At 42.7% G+C, this 12,235-nt stretch overlaps 1 pseudogene; it reads right to left on the bottom strand.

The window, feature by feature from the left end:
- Window positions 1-7,745: 7,745 nt before the first annotated feature.
- Window positions 7,746-10,551, bottom strand: LOC141809682 (uncharacterized; annotated as a pseudogene).
- Between the last annotated feature and the right edge of the window lie 1,684 nt (window positions 10,552-12,235).

The following is a 12,235-nucleotide window of genomic DNA, read 5'->3' as shown; positions in this document are numbered from 1 at the left end:
GCCGCGACGAGCTTCATGACCAAGTCTGCGATTGTAGTGTGTGTACCGTAACGTTTGTACGCTTTGTAAATGCTTCTGGCTTTTAAACCTGTAATTATTGTTAATGAACTGGAACAGAGGAATAAATAAAGAACTGCAATAAATTATTCTACTGAACAGGGCGAGCACGGCGTGCGGCTGCTTCTTTGTTTCTGACAGAGGGCGGGTTTGTCTCTGTCACCGCTCAGGTTCACACTCCTCTTAAACAAACAGAGAGGATCTCCTCACAGGAAATATTAGAAAGGAGCTGCCAGCTTCAGGAAAACACACCTCTGCAGGAAGTTAGGCTCAGTTTCTGAAGCAGTTTCACTCCTGCACACCACCCCTAAAAACTCCTGGAGTGAGCTGCATGTGTGGACGCAGTTTGTAAATTTTATTTATTTATTAATTTCCTATTTAAATTTTATTTATTTACTATTTTTATTTACTATTTATTTATTTATTTACTTGTTTATTTGTTTAATTATTTGCTTTTTTAATATTTATTTGTTTATTTATTTACTTTTTATCTATGTATATATAGACATTTTATTTATTTACATTTTCTTTATTTACTTTTTTATTAATTTATATTTTCTTTATTTATTTACTTTTTAATTTGATTCTTATTTATTTACTTTTCTTTATTTATTTACATTTTCTTTATTTACTTTTTTATTTCTTTATTTACATTTTCTTTATTTACTTTTTGTATTTATTAACATTTTCTCTATTTATTTACTTTTCTATTTCTTTATTTACATTTTCTTTATTTATTAACTTTTTTTTTTATTTATTTACTTTTTAGTTTATTTATTCATTTATTTATCTTATTTACTTGGAAAATGCATAGTAATTGACATTTCTGTAAATATACCAGAGTTAGCCAAAAGGCTATCTTCCATCCGTCGCCCCCGGCCAGGTGTTAATGTAGGAAACCTAAGAAGCACAAGATAAGACAAAAAAAAATGAGAATAAAAGTTATTCAGAGTTATTAGAAAACCAATCACACCCTCATGTTAAACATTTCTAGGAAAAATAATATAAATATTAATAACAACAATATTTGAGGGTCAGTAACCGTAGATATGAATCACGTGAGACAAACAGGAAACTGCGTTAAGTGAGTTTAACTCATGCAGAGAAACAACAGAATAATCCATGCAAGTTTAACACAGAGCACATCAAGCTGTTAAAAACAACATTATGACATAAAAGTTGACTTTGTAAAAAACATATTTTTATTTAATAAAAGCTTTGAAAATAAATAAAAAGTCATTATTTTAAAAAGGATGAAATTATTATTCGCTGTTAAATAATTATTAAAAATATTGTAGAAATACTGCCATATTTCACAATTTATTTCACAATTTAAAGGCCTTATTACATATTTTTCTGTTATTTTTTGAAATGGTATTTATTTCAAAATGTTGTTTTTATTTATTTAATAATGAATCTTTTGGGGCTCCATACATCAGACAGGTCACAGTACAATCATTGTGTCATGGTGATCTGACTAAACGCTTTAACTTTCTGTGAACATTTTCTGAACCCAGACTTTGTGTTGTTGGTTTTCACTCAGACGTTTCTCTGTTTTCTCTCCTGATCGTCAGTTTGATCCGTCTGAATTCATACGTCTGTTCCTTATTCGACCGTCTATACTGCTGCTCGAAACTGTTTCCACCGCAAATACATATAGTTCTGCAAATAACACAGTGAGTTTATTTAAGGCCCCCCCAGGAGAGAGCCCAGCCCCCCCTCAGTGTGAAGCAGAAGCTGTGAAAGCTTCGTCTAAACTTTCTGTGTCAGACTCTGCTCCAACACCAGATCTGCACTTCCTTTACATCGTGATGTATGTGTTACCTCTGACCTGGATTTGTGTGTGTGTGTGTGTGTGTGTGTGTGTGTGTGTGTGTGTGTGTGTGTGTGTGTGTGTGTGTGTGTGTGTGTGTGTGTGTGTGTGTGTGTGTGTGTGTGTGTGTGTGATGATCTCCTGCGGCTGCTGCAGGTGCCCTCAGTCATCTTGTGGCTTGTGTGTGTTTCTTTTATCACAGTTCCACTCTTCAGGGAAGTCTGCGTGTGTGAAGAGTTTCCTGGTATTGTAACCAAACTGAAAGGTGTTAGTGCGTGTGTGTGCGTGTGTGTGCGTGTGTGTGCGTGTGTTTCTCTTCTCAGTCTGTGCTCCTTATTGAAGTTTCGACTGTAGAGATTGAAGATCTGATGGAGGTTTGTAGAGAAGACACTCCTTCATGTGTTCGTCTGTGTTCTGTGGCTCCAACCATTGACAAGGAGCTCGGCACAAATTAAAGATATATATATATATATATATATATATATATATATATATATACATATATATATATATATATATATATACATATATATATATTTATATATATGTATATATATATATATATATATATATATATATATACATATATATATATATATATATATATATACATATATATATATTTATATATATGTATATGTATATATAGTATTTATTTCATTCATAGATCTGAAATAAAACATTTTCATACAAACATATAACCATATAACTGAAGGAAAAGGAACAGAAAGAAGAAAAATCTGATATTATCTGCCCCTTTCAGACACTTTGATAATATTTCAAAAACAATAAAACAACAACACAATGATCAACATGATTCACAACAAATATAATAATAAAATAAAACAGCTGTCATCAACACTGCTGCTCTCTAATTTTTTTTTGTTTCTTGATGACAACAACAACAACAACAACAACCACCAAAATAACAAAAACAATTATAATGTTTGAGAGATTTCATCAGTTACAGAAATGGTAATGATACTTTCTTAACAAACTGCCCTTTAATGTTCTTTAAATGTTAATTTTGATATGGATTGTTTAATGTCTTGGTCAGATTATTAGTATTATATATAGAGATATATAGAGAGGAGCTCTGGGGCTGGAGAGTGAAACTTGACCTTTGTTTGGAGAAATCAGGACGATGGATGGAGCAGGACACAGAGTGGGAGTGGGAGTGGGTAGAGGCCTCACAGACGAGTGAAACTCAGTGAAAAAAGCAGATAGACGTATTTAACGACAGCCTGAGGAGTTTTCTTTCTGTCCACCAACCCATGTGGCTACAGTTCTCCGTATGCTAATGCCACTCTGTGCTACGTCTGGCTAAAGCTAGATTAGCATCAATATTCTGAGGCGTTTAATCCAAGTAGAGTCTGGGGGACGTTCCTCTCCTCCTCAGGCCTCAGAGAGAAAGAGAGGATGACTTTCAGAAACATCAGACCACACCGAGGAGCCATGACAGCAGTTAGCAGAAAAACTGACAACACTCGAGTAAATCTGCCAGTTTTCCTGTGAATCAGTTTTTTAGTGAGTCAAATCGTAGAAATTTGTCTTACAGGAAGAGGAGGGAGTTAAAATCCCTGGAAGCTGAAGTAACAAGAGTCTGACTAATAACGGTTTACCAGAGTCACTTTTCCACGCTGAGAGCTTTACTCAGGAACTCAGGAGGAAGTCACAGGAAGAGCTTTTCAGGGAAAACAGCAACCGACAGTTAGATGGTTTGATGGTTGGATGGTTTGATGGTTGGATGGTTTGATGGTTGGATGGTTTGATGGTTGGATGGTTTGATGGTTGGATGGTTTGATGGTTTGATGGTTGGATGGTTTGATGGTTGGATGGTTGGATGGTTTGATGGTTGGACAGTTTGATGGTTGGATGGTTGGATGGTTTGATGGTTTGATGGTTGGATGGTTTGATGGTTGGATGGTTTGATGGTTGGATGGTTTGATGGTTGGATGGTTTGATGGTTGGATGGTTTGATGGTTGGATGGTTGGATGGTTGGATGGTTGGATGGTTTGATGGTTGGATGGTTTGATGGTTTGATGGTTGGATGGTTGGATGGTTTGATGGTTGGATGGTTTGATGGTTGGATGGTTGGATGGTTTGATGGTTGGACAGTTTGATGGTTGGATGGTTTGATGGTTGGATGGTTTGATGGTTGGACAGTTTGATGGTTGGATGGTTTGATGGTTGGATGGTTGGATGGTTTGATGGTTGGACAGTTTGATGGTTTGATGGTTGGATGGTTGGATGGTTGGATGGTTTGATGGTTTGATGGTTGGATGGTTTGATGGTTGGACAGTTTGATGGTTGGATGGTTGGATGGTTGGATGGTTTGATGGTTTGATGGTTGGATGGTTTGATGGTTGGATGGTTGGATGGTTGGATGGTTGGATGGTTTGGATCATGGCTGCGACTCTGACCGACATGTTTTATTCTCTGTTCCTCCTGTTTCATGTCTCTCATCAGCTGCTCTATCAGTAAAATCCACCAAAACACAACTTCTACACAGGGTACTGTAAAGTCTGCAGAATAGTAATCATGCAGCCGGCCTCAGCTCCTCTCTCCTTCTGCTGGGATTAAAAACAAAAGAGCCACAGAAGAAGAAAAATAACAATGAGGAAGGAGCTGCACATCCAAACACTCAGACTGATCAAAGTTTTAACGTCTGCTGGGGATATTTAACGTCTGTGCACTGAGAATAAGTGTGAATTAAACAGGAGCGTGTCTGAGCCTGCCGTGTCAGGCGCTGGTTTCAGGACTTAAATGAACAAAGAGACGAAGCGACCACGGGGCAGGCTTTAGGTGTTTCACCTCGCCGTGATGAACACCTTGGACTTTTTCAAAGAAGCGACCGCTCATATTTAAAGAAGCGAAAACTCCCCAGCTCAGGGTTCAGCAGAAATCAGCTGGCAGCTCCTCACTTCACATTATCTCACTTCTCCAAACAGCCCAGAAATATGAGAAACTACAAGTGAAACTGAGCGATGACACTACGTGATCTGCTCGTCATCGCCGTCAGCCAGCCCAACGTGGACACGGCCCACGCTCGTCAAACATCTGCCCCCGAGTTCACGGCAGAGCTGGAAGAAGTGAGAGTGGGTATCTCATCAGAGTCTATAAAAAACCTGCGATTATCAGAGTCCATCGCTGACTCATGTTCCACTGAGCTCACATCTCCTCAGACTGACTTTAATCTGGGATTATTTTATCCACTATGACTCAACGCCCTGTGTGTGTGTGTGTGTGTTTGTTTGTGTGGGTGTGTGGAAATACACTTGTCTGGAGCCAAAAGAGCAAAGAGAAAAATCCCCCGAACGATCACTCTTATGGTAAGGTTTGGTTTCTGCCACCAGAGTTATGGTTAGCCAGGAAGCAGAGTCAGGTTAGCGCAGGTTACACCTCAGTCCACACATGAACGCTTCATACATGTCCTGAAACTGAGCGTTTCACCAAATCACAGAGTTTCCAGAGAGCAATGAGTCACACGTCAGCTCCTCAGCCAGCCCAGCGACACTGCACTTCCTGTTTCTGGGTTTTTCTGAGCAGACTGAAACTTTTCAAAACAAAGGTTAGAGTATTATTTTAACTTTGTTAGCAGGTAAATAAAAAACAAGCAGGGCTGAGCTGTGATAAAGTATGACAGAGATAGAGTAGCTATGTGTTAAGAAATAAGTTGTTGCTAGGAGATGAAAAGTCACAAAAATGAGATAAATGACACAAAATTGATAAAATAACAAAATAATGAGATTTAATGTCAGGATATGAAGATGAAAAAATGAGATTAAGTACAAACTAATACAATAAAATCTCAAAATAATGTGACAAAACTTGAAAAAGATATGTGACAAAATGGCAAACAATAAAATCAGGTGATATAACAACAGAAATGACAAATCAGCTAAAATGATAAACTCATCTTTAATCTAAAAATGAAAATGTTTGATCAAATATCAATCCAAATCTGAAGCTAACGAGCTAACTTTTCATCTTAGCTTGAGATAAAAAACATTTTCAGTAAACAGACGTTTTAAAACCTGCTCAGTAACAACGGCAAAGTCACAAAAACTAGCTTTAGAAAGTTTTTATAATTCAAAGCTAGCCAAAATTAGCATTAGCCACAAGTTTATGGCTATCTGTATCTGTTGACACTATAAGTGAGCTAGCTGTAACAACATGCTAACTTTTGCTGCTGTTAGACGTTCAGTGAGGTCTGATGGTTTGATGTAAAGTGAACTATCGCCCTGTTAGTTGTTTTAGAAACTTACCACAGTAGAATTAGCCTAAGTATACCATCCAAAGCTAAGCTAGCTGTTCACTTTAGCCAACAGAAAAGTCACAAAAAGCTAGATTTTTTAAAGTTAACATAGTTTTAAGGTTACCAGAGTTAGCTTTAGCTACAAGTTTACATCAATTTTATCTTGTAACACAGTAAATGAGCTAGCTATGAAAAATGCTAAGTTTTGAGCTAACTATGAAAACTTAACTAAAGCTAAGTTTTGGGCTAGCTATGAAAACATGCTAAGTTTTGAGCTAGCTCTTTAAACAGGCAGGTCTCATAGTTTGATGTCATCTCAAATTAACCCCTGATATTTATTTTTAACAGACTTACTTAGCTAAGCTTTGCTGATGAATTAAATTTAGTGGCAACTGCAGCAGGATTAGCATAAACAAACCACCCAGAGCTAATGCTAGCTGAGCACCTGACTCTATGAAAATAATTGTTGCTGCTTCAAAAAATAAACTTTCACTTTAAACAAATATTATTAGTTAAACTGGTTTGGTTAGTTTGAACCTTTGGACTGCTCTGCTATGCTAGCTCCCTCCCTTTGTTTCCAACCATGATGCTAAGCTATGCTAACAGGTGTAATATTTCTAATACTCAGAGAGCTCAGGGGGTAAAACCAGTCTGTCTCAGACTCTCGTACACAGAAGTCAGAGGTACTTCCCAGACCATCACAGTCTGGGTCTGACACAGAGAATGAGTCAGGTGATTATTTCTGAGCTCTGAGGGGAAACCGCCGCCACACGCCGAGCGTCAGGTCCTTCCTGTGAGCTCAGGCGTGATGTCCGATGAGGAGAGCAGCAGCTGGTCTGACTGGACTCAGCTGGGCCGGTCTGAGACCAGCTCCAGGAGCCTGAACCTGCTCAGGTGTGTGTGTCAGTGGAGGCTCAGACCAGAAGTTTCTCTGTGACGGTTTGGATCGACCACAGCAGCTCCACTTCCTGTTCCTCCAGCCAGCGTTGAGGAGTCCATCCCAAACCCTGTGAGCCTGGCTCCTTCACAGACCTGTCTGTCAGATTTATTTCACCTGTCGCTCCCATGACTCACTCAGTCAGAGCAGGTATACCCACCCAGAGCGGCGCCGCCACGCCCGCCTCAGGGAGCCACCAACAATGGCGTCCCTTTGTCTGAGTCCTGACTCTGGTCCAGACCAGAAAACAGGTTTTAGACTTTTCTGTTTTAATTTCTCCATGTTTGTTCCAAAAACTGTCCCTGAGCTCAGAAACCAAAAACTAACTTCACACACACACACACACACACACACACACACACACACACACACACACACACACACACACACACACACACACACACACACACGGCTCATTATGTCTCACCTCTCCCCCTGTTTCTGGTAAGTGTGTGTGCGCTGAACAGTTCATTTACTATCAAAGAAACCCCGCTCACCTGTCACTTTAACCTACAGAGATGAGTCACCGTGGCAACAATACTGTACGCCATACTGTTTCACACACCCTGTCTGTCTGACTGTCTGTATCTATCTATCTGTCTGTCTGTCTGTATCTGTTTGTGTCTGACGTGACTGAAAATAAAGACAAACTCAGTAAAATCAGGTTTTTCTCAGCAGGTATATAAATAAAGTTTATTTGAAATATGTTGTGGAGTAAAAACAAATAAAACATTCATTCATTAAAAAAAGTCTGTGCTTGTCAGAGACGATGAGTGGAGGTTGAGCTGCCTCTGGTTACAGTACAAGTGGACTCTTCAGGACCACCTCAGACCTTCAGGAGCTGAAGACAGGAAGTGGTTTTTACAATCAGCTGTTCCTGGAAACGCTGGCGTGTGAGGTAAACATCTTTAGAGTATTAAAAGTTTCTGCTACAAGAGTCCTGCTGGGTCCCCAACAGGACCAGGTCCTTCTACAAGTCCTTCTGGAGTCTAACTTTAAACCAGGCAGGGAGGGGGCCTCAGCAGACCCCACAGGGTCCCTCAGACCCGCCAGAGTCCAGCCTGTGAGTTCTGTCCTGACCCCCCTGTGTCTGTAGTTTCCTCTTAATGCGGCCGTCTGTAACGTCCGGAGCGACCAGGAGCCCCAGAGCGACCCGGAGCCCCAGAGCGACCCGGAGCCCCAGAGCGACCCGGAGCCCCAGAGCGACCCGGAGCCCCAGAGCGACCCGGAGCCCCAGAGCGACCCAGAGCCCCAGAGCGACCCAGAGCCCCAAAGCCCGGTCTGAGAGCCAGCTGGACCTGAGTCTGTGGAGGTACTGAGTGTTGAAATGTGCATGGACCCGGTCCAGTCCCAGTGGTTCAGTCTCTCTCCCAACAAACTGCAGCTTCTCAGCGCGACATCTGGATCTGTGTGAGTCTGTAAACACGACCACGCCGTCCTGACGGCGCCCGGCTCCACTGAGCCCCCGCGGCGACCCGGGGAGAGCTGCGTACCTGAAACCACCAACAGAACCACCAGAACCCTCAGAGGCGTGCTAGTCACAGTTTGTACGGGAACTCCAGCAGCAGGTCCTGGACCACGTGTGTCAGGGGAAGTTCTGGGACGCGGCTTCCTCCGCCGCAGAGCCCGATGATGCGTTTCCTGCACAGCTCCTGCAGCGTTGGTTCCCATTTCCTGTAGGGGGCGCTCAGGCTCTTCTTGGGAGAGCTGATGTAATGCTCCAAGAGGGCGAAGAGCGTCGGGAAGGAGCGCTCGTTGCCTGCGAGCGAGAACTTCTGCTGCTTGTAGTCGATGCGGATGCTGACGGGCCCGTTCTTGGCGTGGTAGGACAGCGTGAAGAAGACGTCTTTCTGGCGGCTGTCGCGGATCAGGAAGCTTCCTAAAGGAGCGTCCCGCAGCATGCGGTGAGCGTCCTCCACTCCCAGGGGGCCCCAGTAAAACCCGCTGAGCTCGAGCTTGGACGCCGTGTCCGTGATGATCCTGCAGTCCTCCTGGGACGAGAAGGTCCGGAAGTGGGTCCGGTGGCTGGACCGGATCGGTCTCTGGCTCAGATCTGGAGCGGCCTCTCGCTGGAGCGGCTCGGACTCTGTGTCCTGAGCAAAGTCGCTGTGCCCGGCCAGAGAGGACGAGGAGGAGAAGGAGGAGGAGGAGGCTGAAGAGGAGGAGGAGGAGGCTGAAGAGGAGGAGGAGGAGGATGCAGAGGAGGTCGACAGAGGTGACTTGTCCAGGCCTTCCACAGAGCTGTTGGCTACCATCCTACAGGGGAGAGAGGCCCCAGACCCTCTCCCATCTCTGACCCCCTCACTGACATCCTGAAAGACAAACAGAGACATGAGCGTCGACACAACACGATAAAATAAAACCAGAGACGATGGAGCCTGGACTCTGACAGACCGGACTCACTTTAACCGTCATTAAACTCAACAAGACCTGATCAGACTTTATGAAAACGACACAAACGAAGGCTCGCAGCAGGAGCAGACTCTGAGGTCAGGGTGGAGACGGAGCTCCAGGTGGAGTTTGGACACTTTCAGTCAAACACTCAGATCATCGTCCGGGTTAATGTGTCTGATGTGGACATGAATGAAACGCTCCCCTCCCTGATCCCTGATGTGAGATCAGACTCCCTCAGGTTAATGATTGTTACAGTCAGACCTGTTACTGTGGCAGGGCAGGAAGTGCGCCCTCTGCTGGTGACTGTCCCTCACTGCAGCTGAAACTTTAACTCTTAGATCAGCCCAACTCAGGAACTGTTAACGCGTATTTTCCTTCATTTACACAAGAAATGTCTCAACATCTGTCCCCAGCTCTGACTCAGGAGGTTTCACATCCAGTCCGGATTACCCAGAACTCCAGCCGCTCTCAGTCAGAACCCGGGTTCCAGGAAAGCGGACTGGGTTCCAGGAGACTGTGTGGGGACGGCTGGGTCTGAGCCTCTGGTTTTCACTGAATTATTGATGGTTTTAACAGATGTTAGAGAGTCTGAGCTCAGGGGGCACACAGACTGTTTCCTGAGTCTCCTAAAGTCCTGGTCCAGCTCCTGAGCCCAGTCCGGATAAAAACAGCAGATCCACATGTCTGTCAGAAACACACAGGCCAGTGAAGTCCGGCTCTGCAGGTCTTACCGTTTTGCTCTGGGACCAGCAGCGGGTTGAAGCTCGGTTTGTCGGAGACCCAGAGGACGGAGCGGATCCGTATCCAGTAAATCCAGTCAGTGATCCGGACCGCGGCGGTCTGTGTGTGGGTTTGTTAGAGGCAGGTTAGTCCTGGACCTGCTGGGTCTGGTCCTCCGCCGTCGGGTCTGATCTCTCATGTGTGGTTTCAGGTAAACAGCAGCGCTTTTATTGAACAGGAGCCGCCTGTCGAAAGTGAAACTAAAGCGCCTCCTATTTCTGCTGAAACGGGAGGGGGCGGGGCCACGTGACCGCTGACAGAAAGCGGGAGCGATTCCTTTAAACGGGGTCCTCAGACCAGAACTACGGAGAGTCTGCAGGTCCCCAACCAAAAACTACACCAGCTGATTTCACTGATTACACCACCTTCAATCAGAGAGCAGGGACTGATCAGTGAAATCAGCTGGTTTAAAGTGTGTGTGTGTGTGTGTGTGTGTGTGTGTGTGTGTGTGTGTGTGTGTGTGTGTGTGTGTGTGTGTGTGTGTGTGTGCGTGTGTGTGTGTGTGTTTCTGTTTGATCCACATCCTAATCAGGATCCAGATCCGGATTAGGAGGATGTTCGTGTTTAACATCAAACATTTGGATTTTTCTGTTTTCTCTAAATGCTCTGAGAGAAACAGAAATCAGGTTGGATCAGTCTGAGAGTTTATTTCAGCTGAGGCTGAGTGTTCAGCTCTCTTTGCTTCTTCTTCCTTTGTCTAATTTCTTCATGACTTCCTAAACCTTTCATCCATATTTTATGTTGTGCAAAAAAAAAAATCGTTATAATAAGGAAGTTCTCTGCTATTGCACATTTGATTTTTTGTTTTTTGTTTTTTGATGGAGACACCTCACTCACAACTCAACTTTATTTATAAAGCACTTAAAGAACATTTACAGCTGAAACAAAGTGCTGCTCATAAAGAAAGGGGCAGGCATAAATAAGGAAATCAATAAAACAAAGGTGCAGAGACTGAAACAGTAACAGTGTGATTGTTCTTAAGAACAATAAAAAATGACTAAGAACCAGAAACAAACATAAAACACTGAAACAGGAACAGTCGCTCTCCTCCTCTTTGGTCAGTTTGGATGGTTAAAGCTCAGACTGCATGAAAACAAACTCTGGATTTACTGTTTTTAAGCCTTTATTTTACGGATCTACGGAAGCCCAAAGCAGACATAAACCCATATGTTTTATTTCACAGCATTTCTCTGTAATAATTCAATTTCAATTGTTTTCTTAAAATCTTAATCGCTTCCATTTAAAAAAAATTCAATATCACACATTTATTTATCTCATTTAAAACAATATGAAACAAACAGAAAACATATTATCTTGTGAAATAATATACATTATGTCAGATTCTCAATAAATAAATAAATAAATGAATAAAATTCAAAGTTGCAGAAGTTGTTTTTATTTTTAGCAACTTTATAATATATCATTATTATCATGCTCACTTATTTCTCTTGTATTTTCAGTGTAGCTCCTTATTTTCCCGTCACATCAGATCAGTTAATCTGTGGGATTAAAGTTTTGACCATGAATCTCTGAATGCTGTGGAAAGATCTTTAAGAAGACAAAATGAACAAGGTCTTGCAGAAATGTTGTAAATACAGCGTCTAAAGGTTTGACAGGAGGATGATAATGAGGCGTCACGTGTTGGCCCCTCGGGGCCTCTTCCCTCACAGAGCTTTTCTTCTTCTCCTGTTTTCCTGCACGTGACGCATGATTCATGTCAGAGGAGTCTGGGCTAAAGTAGATCCACTGAGTTTTATTTGCAGACAGAGTCTGTGCCGTGGTTTCAGACCTGTTTCTGCAGCTTTTGATCCAGACTGAGCGACTTTACCTGTGTTTGAGCAAAGTGACTCAAGCTTTAAAGAGATCAGTGCACAGGCTGCATGTTTCTGAGAGGAGCCCGGCCTGATGCAGACGCTCTGCAGGGTTTAAACCCCCGATGATGGGACGCTCTGCAGGGTTTAAACCCCGATGATGGGACGCTCTGCAGGGTTTAAA

Source organism: Halichoeres trimaculatus, unplaced genomic scaffold, assembly GCF_033239565.1.
Source record: "Halichoeres trimaculatus isolate MK-OKI-2021-1 unplaced genomic scaffold, fHalTri1.1 fHalTri1_scaffold_20, whole genome shotgun sequence".
Lineage (NCBI taxonomy): Eukaryota > Metazoa > Chordata > Actinopteri > Labriformes > Labridae > Halichoeres > Halichoeres trimaculatus.
Note: the sequence above shows the minus strand (reverse complement) of the source record. Positions and strands in the feature narration are given on the sequence as shown.